This window comes from Zingiber officinale, unplaced genomic scaffold (genome assembly GCF_018446385.1).
Source record: "Zingiber officinale cultivar Zhangliang unplaced genomic scaffold, Zo_v1.1 ctg226, whole genome shotgun sequence".
NCBI classification, from domain to species: Eukaryota; Viridiplantae; Streptophyta; class Magnoliopsida; order Zingiberales; family Zingiberaceae; genus Zingiber; species Zingiber officinale.
This window is the reverse complement of record NW_024589901.1, coordinates 27533-39540: the sequence shown is the minus strand read 5'-3', so window position 1 is coordinate 39540 and position 12008 is coordinate 27533.

Here is a 12008-nt window from a genome sequence, read left to right as displayed (position 1 = left end):
AATTCCAGCGATCTAGGGCACAGCACAGTGGAGGAGGCCGACACAAAGGAGATCGGCAAAGGCTCAACTGCTAGGGCTGAGGAAAGCTTCGGCCTCTGTGGTCGGCGTCGGCTCTATGGTCTGCGTCGGCTCTGTGGTGGCGGCAGAGGAGAGGAGAAGAGAAGAACTGCCTCGAGCAGTTAGGGCAGGGGGAGACAGCGTCGGGAAGGAGAAGGCCGGCGTCGCTGGCGTCGGGGCAGAAGCTAAGGCACCGGCGTTTGAGGTCGTCGGCTGAGGTGGCGATCGGCTTTCACCGAGAAGAGGAGAAGATAAAGGGGAGGAACCGCCGTGGCCGGCGGTTAGGGCACCGAAGGAGAAGGTGCGCGGCGTCGGGGAGAAGAAAGAAGGGTGCGGGGACGGCTCGGGTTCGGCGACAAAAGCAAAGGAAAAAGAAATAAGAAAATAAAAGGAAAAATATATATATATATATATATATATAATCTTTTCCTCGCTTAAATCGGGTAGCCTAAACAGGCTTTCTCGGGGCCCCGTTTTTATCCCCGTGAACTCGTCCGTACAAGCTCCGAAAAATTCCCGAAAAATGTCCAAAAATTCCGGAAAATTCCCTTATTCATATCCGCCTATTTCCGGTATTTTACATTCTCCCCCACTAATAAAAATTTAGTCCCCAAATTTCAGTATCTACCATCAACAAGTACTAGTAACAGATATAGAGTATAAATGCTGAACGGTAAATAAATCACATACCTCAAGTGAAAAGATGGGGATATCGAGCTCGGATAGTGTCCTCGAGCTCCCAAGTAGCCTCCTCGTCCGAATGATGCTGCCATCTGACTTTAACCAGCCGGATGGTCTTGTTCCGCAACTGACGCTCCTTCCGGTCGAGAATCCGTACCGGAACCTCCTCATAGGTAATGTCAGGCTGAACTGGAACTGGGATATCTGCCAGCACATGCGTCGGATCGGGTACATATCTCCTCAGCATGGATACATGAAATACATCGTGCACGCCTGACAGGGACGGTGGTAGTGCCAGTCGGTAAGCTACTGCTCCGATCCTCTCCAAGATCTCGAAAGGACTAATATACCGCGGAGCTAGCTTACCTCTGAGGCCAAATCTCTTCACCCCTTTCGTGGGTGAAACTCGCAGAAATACATGGTCGCCCACAGAGAACTCTAGTGGTTTGCGTCTCCGATCAGCATAACTCTTCTGGCGATCCTGCGCCTCTGACATCCTCCGTCTGATAATACGGACCAACTCTGCATCCTGCTGAACTCTATGAGGTCCCAACAACTGAGCCTCTCCAACCTCATCACAAAGGACGGGTGTCCGACAAGGTCTACCATACAACGCCTCAAACGGTGCCATCTGGATAGCCGAATGAAAGCTATTGTTGTAGGCAAACTCTACCAACGGCAGATGGTCCTCCCAACTGCCTCCGAAATCCATAACACATGACCTCAGCAGGTCCTCTAAAGTCTGAATGGTCCGCTTTGACTGTCCATCTGTCTGCGGATGGAAAGCTGTACTGAAACGGAGCTGTGTGCCCAAGGCCTGCTGCAGACTCTGCTAGAAACGAGACGTGAACCGTGGATCTCTATCCGAAATAATACTCAACGGAACACCATGTAGTCTGATAATCTCTCGACAATACAGATCTGCCAATCGATCCAGGGGATCAGTCCTCCGGATCGCTAAGAAGTGCGCGGATTTGGTTAATCGATCAACGATTACCCAAATCGCATCGTGGCCTCGTCGTGTCCTCGGCAAACCCACCACAAAGTCCATGGTAATATGATCCCACTTCCACTCAGGAATAGGAATCCGCTGAAGTAACCCTGCAGGTGTCTGGTGCTCAGCCTTCACCTGCTGACAAACAAGACACCTAGCTACGAAATCCGCGATGTCTTTCTTCATCCCGTTCCACCAATAGGAACGTCTCAAGTCTCGATACATACGGGTCCCGCCTGGATGGATCGCAAATCGAGAACGGTGTGCCTCCTGAAGTAGCTCCTGTAAGACCGGATGAGACTGAGGTACACATAATCTTCCTCGGAAGTATATGATACCCTCCTCGTCTCGTGTAAACTCGGTCTGCTACCCGGAAGCTATCTGACTGCTAATAAACTGCAAATGCTGATCACTAGCCTGTGCCTCTCGTATCCTCGTCCTGATCGACGACTGAGCAACCATGGTAACAAGAATACCTTGCTCTGTCGGTCCCTGCTCCTCAAGATCTAACTCTGAGAAACTCTGAATCAAGTCCGTGACTGAAGTCCGGTGGCAAGCCAAAGTCCCTCTGGACTTCCTGCTGAGTGCATCTGCAACCACATTAGCTTTTCCCGGGTGGTAGCTAATGGTACAATCATAGTCCTTCAGGAACTCCATCCATCTCCTCTGTCGGAGATTAAGCTCCTTCTGAGTGAAAATGTATTTGAGACTCTTATGATCAGTGAGAATCTCAAATGTGATACCGTATAAATGATGTCGCCATAGCTTCAGAGCAAAGATGATGGCAGCTAACTCAAGTCATGATCTGGGTAGTTCTTCTCATGCTCCTTCATGGCGAGAAGCATAAGAGACTACTCTGCCGTCTTGCATCAGAACGACGCCCAAACCACGAAGAGGCGCGTCGGTGAAAAGTACAAACCCATCCTCTCGGAAGGTAGAACCAAAGCGGGCCGATACTAATCTTCGGCTCACGAAGCTAGTCTCAATCCTCGGACCATATGAACTTCACGCCTTTCCGGGTAAGGCGTGTCGCGGCATAGCAATACGCGAGAAGCCCTCGACAAAACGTCGGTAATATCGGCTAATCGAGCTGCGGATCTCTGAATCGACTTCGGCTGCTCCCAGGTGATGCCTCGATCTTCCGAGGATCAATGAAATACCTGCTAGAAACCACGTGTCGAAACCCAAGCGAGGATAGCAGAATGCACACTTGCCGAACTTGGCGTCGGTGATGTCGTCGAAGAATCTCCAAGCTGCGAAGATGCTGTGCATGCTCCTCCTCTGAACGAGAGTAGACCAATATGTCATCAATGAAAATGATAACAAACTGATCCAGATACTCCAGAAAGATGCGGTTCATCAAATCCATAAACACCGCTGGAGCATTGGTAAGCCCAAATGGCATTACCAAAAACTCATAATGACCGTATCTGGTACGGAAAGCTGTCTTCTGAATATCTGAGTCTCTGACCCTCAGCTGATGATATCCGGATCGTAGATCAATCTTAGAATACACTGATGTACCTCTGAGCTGATCAAACAAATCCTCGATTCGTGGTAATGGATATTTATTTCTGATGGTCACTGAATTCAGTTGCCTGTAGTCAATACACAACCTCATAGTACCATCCTTTTTCTTGACAAATAGCACTGGAGAATCCCATGGTGAAACACTAGGGCGAATGAATCCTCTGTCTAAAAGCTCCTGGAGTTGAACCTTCAGCTCGTTCAACTCTTTTGGTGCCATACGATACGGAGCTTTCGATGTCGGCCCGGTTCCCGGAATCAGCTCAATAGCGAACTCCACTGGCCTTCTGGGAGGCAAACAGCACTCCGAAATACATCGTGCTCGGTACTACCAACATCGGAAAATGACTCTCAGGTACGATTCATCAAGCGATAACAGAAAACCATGACAACCGTGAGGCTACCTGAATCGCCGAAATAATCGAGATGCCGCTGCGTCTCGATGCGGTGAAACTCCACGAGGTTGGTTCGGAGGAAGGTGACCACCCTCGTCGGCAATCAATGGTAGCATGATATCTGATAGCCAATCCATGCCAAGAATGACATCAAACTCGATCATCTCCAATACTAGAAGATCTACCGTAAGTATCATGTTGCCAAAGTCTAACGGGCAACCTCGATCTCTGGGTGACGTCTAAAGTATCACCGACGGTAGGGAGACAGTCAATCGTCCGTAACCTAACGATGGGTAATCTACCAATCCCGCATAAAGGTACAGGATATAAAAGAATGCGAACTACCAAGTATCAATCAAAATATTAGCGATAAATGCATAAATAGAAATCGTACCGAGAATCCGTCGGCCCGCTGAGCATCCTCTCTAGTAATCGCATGAACACGACCGGTCTGGCGGAGGAGGAGGTGGTGCATCTGCGGTGGCTCGCACATCAGCCGGTATTCTGGACTATGTGCGAGATAAGGCGAGAGGATGGTGATCTTGTCATTTGGTGGGTGAGTCGACAGTCGGATAATAAGGTCTGGTGCAAAACTGCGGGGTGCTATGGAAGCCTGGAGTACTCTGTCCAAGCATGCCAAATCTTGCTGCGGAGGGCTGCTCCACTTCTGTTGTGAAGATTGGGCCGCCCTCCTCGATATGCTTACGACTAGGCATCCCTCGACTGACCCTCCGGAGGCCGTGTCGAGCCTTGGTGACAATCTCGGCTCTGGTGCCCAGCAGTTTGCAATAAAAGCGTCCCAGAGAGCAAGCCGGGGTGAGGTGATCTCTGGATCCACATCGAAACAATGAGTATCACGGAAGGTGGTTGCGGTTCTTTGAGAAAGCGGGAGCGTCTGAAGAAGACCTACGATTTACGGGCCTACGAGGCGCCCGAAGTACCACGACTGGCCGTGCAGGCTCGCCTCGAGGCATCGCTGTGTCTGCTGGACACCGCTCAAGTCGACCCATATGCTTTCTTTTCTGTCCGGATATCTTTGTCACGAGCTAACTCTATCATCAAAGCTCGATTCAATGCATCGAGTAAGATGTAATCCCTAATCCGCAAGCGTACATGTAGTCAATCCTGTATAAAGCGCATCATGCGAGTTACGTCCTCCATGACTAACTCGACAAAAGCTGTGCCGGGAGAAATTGATTATACTCGGTCGGCGATTATTACGCCTCGACTCATAAAATCACATCGTGAGCCATCCGATAGGGCAAGGAAAAGCGGCTCTCAAAAGCCTCTCTAACACTGGTCCATGTGACGTTGCGCTCCCCCATAATAGAACGTTGAGTAACCCACCAGGCATTAGCTTCATCCCGTAAATGGTCAACTCTGCTTTCTCCCACTCGGAGCAAGCCATATAGAAGAAAGTCGCTCCATAGTCTCTATCCATGACAGAGCCATACTCGGATCGAGATCTCGCGGAAAAGAGTGAAGCGAGTCTTCATCGACTCGGCGATCTGGAATCTAGCTCGTGCGCAATATCGATGAGCTATGTGGGATTGCGGAGGCTGGCTCATTGGGTGATACTACGGTGGTACCGCGGAATAAACGAGGAGGAACTCCGTCTTCTTGTATATCTGGGAGCATAAGCGTCGATAATCTTGCTGGGGAACAAAAGTGGTGGCGGAGGTACGGTGAAAAGGTGGGATATGGTGCAGTGCACTCATGAGCCGGGGCACCTGGTGCCCCGGTGTCGAGTATCTTGTAGGTCAGTGGCGGTGGTCTGAATCAGCAGTGAGGTCTTGTTGGAGCAGATGTCGGGTACCCAATGGTACCCACGTGAGTGCTGTAAGCGGTGGCGTGGATACCGTCGGTGTGGCCAAAGTAGGTATCTCTCAGGAGCTATCGGGTTTGAGGCTGATGCTCATGCATCCCGAGTCATCACGGTAGCGGGCTCACTACGGTGGGCATCTGGCATATCCGGAGATCCGTGGTCCTCACGTGGTCGTCGGCACCACGTCTCGCGAATACTGAGTAGATCGTCTCATATCTGTTAAATTAAATTACAGATATCAATACAATATAACCAACATAAAATAACAACATACCTATTTGCCGTTTGGAGATGTTCCGTCGCTGTCCAGTCCCCAATTTGACATCAAAATTCCGAACGTACATATCGCCGGAAATCCAAATAAATCCGAAACGGAAATCCGAAACACAACCATATCGAAAATCCGATAATGCCCAGTTTGACTCGCAAACCTGGCTAACCCAAATATCCAGAATACCAACAACAGGTATCCGATAAATCTCCAGAACACCAAAAGCAGTTATCATAACCCGCTCTGATACCAAATAAATTGGTATCAGATAAATCCCGAAAATCCATAATACAAAAATCCAACAAGTATCGTCAAACTTGGCGCTCTGATACCAAATAAATAAATTGGTATCAGGTTATCCCAAACATCCAAAATAAAACAAAGATCGTATAGCTGCTCCGATACCACTAAATTGTCACGCCCGGAGGTCCCGTCGAGAAAATTTGGTGACATCTCCTGTCACGGTGGACAATCGAAACTTTCTACATCTCACAAATACATCACCACAGAGGCTGGAATAACAACGATAAATAAAATCAATCACCACGCAGTTTATATATGTATTCAACCTCTGGCTGTCCACGCAATTAATAAAATAAACAACATAGTAATACTCGACTAAATCAACCCTACTCAACTACACTCGTAAAGCCCAAATCCGATTTTCTTACCTCTTATGCCGTCCATGTAATAGAGTAAATCCAAATCATACTAAAATTCCATCCAACGGAAAGATTCCATACAATATCCATATGTAAGTCCAAAACAAAACTAAAACAAAGTCGATGCGAAAAGCTAGAATGAAACAACAACTCAAAAACCGGCAGAGGATAGCACTACGTGCGGTGGGGACTAGGAACTCTCTCCTGACAGCATCAACCCGAAAATAACAACAATGGAGGTGGGGTGAGTCCAACACTCAGCAGTGCAGTTGATATGCAAAGTAAAGAAATAACACCTAGCACTAATCATGCGTACAGTCTCGGATAAGAAAGATAAGAATGCATCCGAAATAAGCAGGAGAATACTGTACTAACCGGGTCTGAGTATAAGGTCAAACAGTCCGAGTGGTATAGGAATCCTGTATGCATGTCAAACATAGGTATCCAACAATATGCAGCATACACAAACACAAGCAATAAATGCATCATGCATATGATGCCAATGATGCGTATTGGTCACCCGATGCCATCGATCATCTCATACAAAAGTGAGGTCGAGTGGGTAGGGCTATGACAACCGTGCACTCTGTCGTCACTACTCCTGAGTGACCGAGTGGATGGGATGCTGTCGAGTACACCTATCCTCCTACCCCAAATCATAGATGGGGAGCGCAATGCTCTCAACTCCCAGACTCAAGAGGAGGAATCCCTGCCGGATTATACGTTGTGTCACACTACCCATGAGCGGACCAACGGTGCCTAACAGAGTCCCTGCTGCAACACACACAGCCTGAATCGACCACTAACCCATGAGTGGTGGTGTGTGCAGATCCATGTAACTGGCGATGTGCTCAACAATAATGGAGCGGACTATCGCACAGCATGCAATCATGCAAATGGTGCATGGCACTAACCACAAGAATATCCTGACCTAATCCACATATATATAAAAATGCATCAAAGGTCAACGAATCCAAAACAATCCAAAGGTATACAGAAGGTATAAAACCTAGGTCCTGAACATGGTCAAGCATGGCATTTCACTACCCCTATAAGCATGTATAGACAGGTAAAATATACCCGAGATGCAAAACCAATCAATCAATCAAGCATGTAAGATTTGGGTAGTGATTAACCGAAACAGATAAAAAACACAATTAATGCAACATGTTAATTTAATTACTAAGCATATCAAATGACATAAGTCAAAAGTACCCGCCTCCGATAAAATAGAAAGGTCCAGTCCGACTCCGAGATACTCGTCTCGCGTCACAGTCCTGTGTCAAACCATAAATCTTTTTATTTAGCTACACTTCTCATAAATAGCTAAATACAATCTCTAAATCCTAAAATTAGAGTAAAACCCTAATCAAATATAACTCAAGTTAACTAGAGTTAGTTTCCTTAACTTTAACCATCCTACTATTCGGGTTCAATTGAAACCTACACACGATTCCAAATTAACATATAATGCCAACACAACTAGCAAACATCTACAACAAAGTCCAAAACCCTAAATCTTACCTCAAGCTCACAGCCAGATAGTTCCTACCGGAGAAGGGTTGTTTTGCTGCTGTAAACAAAAACAAGCAAACCTCACAATTGTTACGCAAAGCTTACAACCTTATAAAAACTTCCACTGACAGCTTCCTAGAATCACCAAATCCTTACCTTGTTGCTGCTAGATCAAGACTTGTGGCTGAATTGGGTTGTCCGCCACTAGAAGATGACTGCCTGTTGCTTCCTCTGCCGAGACTTCACTGTAGGAGGTGGCTGAAGAAAGACACAACAGTGGAATTAGGGCACGGACGAACACACCAAGGCTAGGGTTGCTGCTCCCAACTAAAAACCTTCTCAAACCTCTGAATTCCAGCGATCTAGGGCACAGCACAGTGGAGGAGGCCGACACAAAGGAGATCGGCAAAGGCTCAACTGCTAGGGCTGAGGAAAGCTTCGGCCTCTGTGGTCGGCGTCGGCTCTATGGTCGGCGTCAGCTCTGTGGTGGCGGTAGAGGAGAGGAGAAGAGAAGAACTGCCTCGAGCAGTTAGGGCAGGGGGAGACAGCGTCGGGAAGGAGAAGGCCGGCGTCGCTGGCGTCAGGGCAGAAGCTAAGGAACCGGCGTTTGAGGTCGTCGGCTGAGGTGGAGATCGGTTTTCACCGAGAAGAGGAGAAGATAAAGGGGAGGAACCGCCGTGGCCGACGGTTAGGGCACCGAAGGAGAAGGTGCGCGGCGTCGGGGAGAAGAAAGAAAGGTGCGGGGACGGCTCGGGTTCGGCGACAAAAGCAAAGGAAAAAGAAATAAGAAAATAAAAGGAAAAATATATATATATATAATCTTTTCCTCGCTTAAATCGGGTAGCCTAAACAGGCTTTCTCGGGGCCCCGTTTTTATCCCCGTGAACTCGTTCGTACAAGCTCCGAAAAATTCCCGAAAAATATCCAAAAATTCCGAAAAATTCCCTTATTCATATCCGCCTATTTCCGGTATTTTACACTATTTATAGCCCAACAGTCAAACCTAGCCATTTGTTGACGTGGCATCTCCAGCGTAGCAAACGTTATCTCCCCACAATGGCTTGAAGATGAAGATTTTCATGTCTGAGAGCACGAACCCTTTCTGACGTGGTCCCAAAGAGCGATCCATTACGGCGAGGCACCCGTTGGCCACCTTGGTGGTATAGGCACCCTCTCCGATCGCTTGCTTCATCTCTCTGGTCACTTGGGGGATCCTCCGGCATTCCAGAGTTGAGTTCACACGAACCCAACTCAGGCCTTCAATTCGAGCAGGCTTTCTCCTAGTCTTCTCGCCCCTCAAATATTGCACAGGTCTTTCTCATCCGCTAGTGTACTCTTCCACATCACCTCGTCTCTCGGATGCACTGAGCCTGTTAACTTTCTTCCTGTGTCATCCTTCTGGCTAACTGCATATTCTGCTCGACTTCTTGTGTTCCTAAGCTCTCCTATACACTTAGACATAAGGATTAAATATACAGGACCTATCTTAACTTGATTAACCATATCAAAATTAACCTGGGGTATTTACATTATCTCCTGCCTCTCTCACTAATGGACACGCTAGCACCTCAATGCTAGTTAGGATGGTACTTAACTTCTCATGTAAGATGTATAAGATGCACTAACTATAATTGTAGTACATCCTAACTATAATTGTGCTAACTTTTGTTTCACTCACTAGGTCCAAGCTTCACTCACCAGGACTTCCACTACGTAGCTTCACTCACTTGGGCCTGATTTTACTCACCAGGACTTCCATCACCTAACTTCACTCACTAGGGCCTGGCTTCACTCATCAGGACTTCCATCACCTAACTTGTCTCACTAGGGCTTGACTTTACTCACCAAGATTTTCACTTTGCCTAACCTCCAGTTAGGACTAGTTACTCAGTAGACTTCTCACCTGCCTATCCTTTGGGTAGGACTTACCTTTGCTAGTCATCTAGTCCTGACTAGACATCTCTCTTCCAAACATCAAGTCCTGTTTGGATCAACCATTGCTCAAATTGACCAAACTTAGGTATATTGTCAAATATCAAAATCCTAGAAGTCGATTGCACCAACATATTTATTATGTTAGTTATGATTATGTGCATTTATTATGTCAGTTATGGTTAGGTGCATTGATTATGACGTATATGATCATGTTTTTATTTACCTACTGAGACTATATACTTTGATCTTAATATTTTATATTGACCACGCACTATCTTGTCCATTACCTACTAAGTCACCTGGACTCACCACCCCTTTGTATGTTTTATTTTTTTTCAGGTAACCTGTACATGTTGTAGAGTTTCTTGGAGTATCTTGTTTGTTAATCCCACGTCACATTTGAGGACGTTCTTCTCTTTTCTTTTGCTTTCTTACATTTCTTTGGATTTTTATGTACTTGGCATTGTAATAATTTTAATGTGGACTTGGTGTTTAGCCTTGTGGCTACTTTTGTCATTTTTGATAGTTGTTGTGTAAAGCCTAGCCGGCTAGCAGTCTGTCGCTTTTGGTTTATGGGTTTTCCTTATGTCTTCCATTGTATTATTTTTATTTCTAGCCATGTGTGTTGCTTATTATTCTATTTTCTATTCCAGACGTGTGGGTTGCTTTACAATTGCGTGGTTGTTGATCTAGCCATGTGGGATGTATATTAAACTGTAGTTATATTTTATTTTAGCCATGTGGACTGTAGGTTATTATACTTGTACAACCATATGGCTATGCATCTAGGTTTCATATGTTATCATAAGGAGGGAGATGTTGCCCGTTTTCCGAACAAGGACTCTCTCGAGGTGTGACATCAACATTTTCTTGAGTCAACACTTGATCATTCAAGATGAAATTTTCTTTCTCAAGTCTTGCAACTTGAGTTTAAGTTCCATCTTAAACATGGTTAGTTGAGGGATTCAAGTTGACCTACTCCTTAAGGTGGTTAACTTCTTCAAGTAGCAAGTTAATCTAATCCTTGAATTTAGTCAATTTTTTAAACAAGCATTTAATTATGTTTGTTTTCTTCCTTAAATATTATGTTACCTCATCTAGTCATTCTGAAATGGATATTGATATGTGGCTTCTCTCAGACTCGGAATCGAACTCGATCTCCTCGTTCCATGCCATAAGTACCAAGAGGCTTGACTACTTCAGTTCTTTTGCATCCGACTCTTCTGAAGACGATTGGTCCCTAGTGGCCTTGAGCGCTTTCCTTCTTCTTGAAGACTTAGGTTTCTCCTCCTCTAGGTTAGGGCACTCAACCTTGTAGTGGTCTTTTTTGTTGCACTCGTAGCACACATTACCTCCGATTTTGGTATATTTAAGTTGTTTTGTACTTTCTTTAGATTTCTTTTAGTGAATTTATTCTTAGTCAACATCTTTTAGACCATGTTTACAGTCTCCTCTTCGTTGTTTGAATTTGAGTTTGACTCGCTTTAAGATTCTTATTTTGGTCGAGAGTTAGACTTGACCTCCTTATTTTGACCTACATACATAGCTATACTCTGCTCAGTTTGACAAGAGTTAATCTATTCATATAATTCTACTTTATAAAATAATTTATCTAATTTAATAATTGAAAGATTCTTCAAAATTTTATTGGCATCTATATATCATAGATGCCTACACTGTATTTCGAGAGAAAGAGTTTAGCGCGTACCTTATTACATCATAATTTTTGATTGGTGGTCGATGAGATGAAGTCCATTGATGATGTCTTTTATTCTTGTATATAGTTGAGTCACGGTTTCTCCATGCAATATTTTAATATTAAAAATTAATTTAAAAGAAGATCTCATGTTACCTTAAAGTCATCAGTCATTCATGCAACTTGACTAGTCGATCCTAAAGTTTTTTGGAATTTTCAAAACGCTTAACTCGGTTGATCTCCTCCTTTGTTAAACTACATTGGAGGGTGTTCATCACCTTACAGTTGATTTGGGCTTTCTTCATCATTTTGGGATTTCACTTTCAGATCTAGTGGTTCTTCGTATTTGGTTGGTAGTGAGTACCCTTTTATGATCATGAACCACATATCAATGTTGGATTTGAGGAAACACTCCATCCTCCATTTCCAATAACTCAAGTAATCTCCATT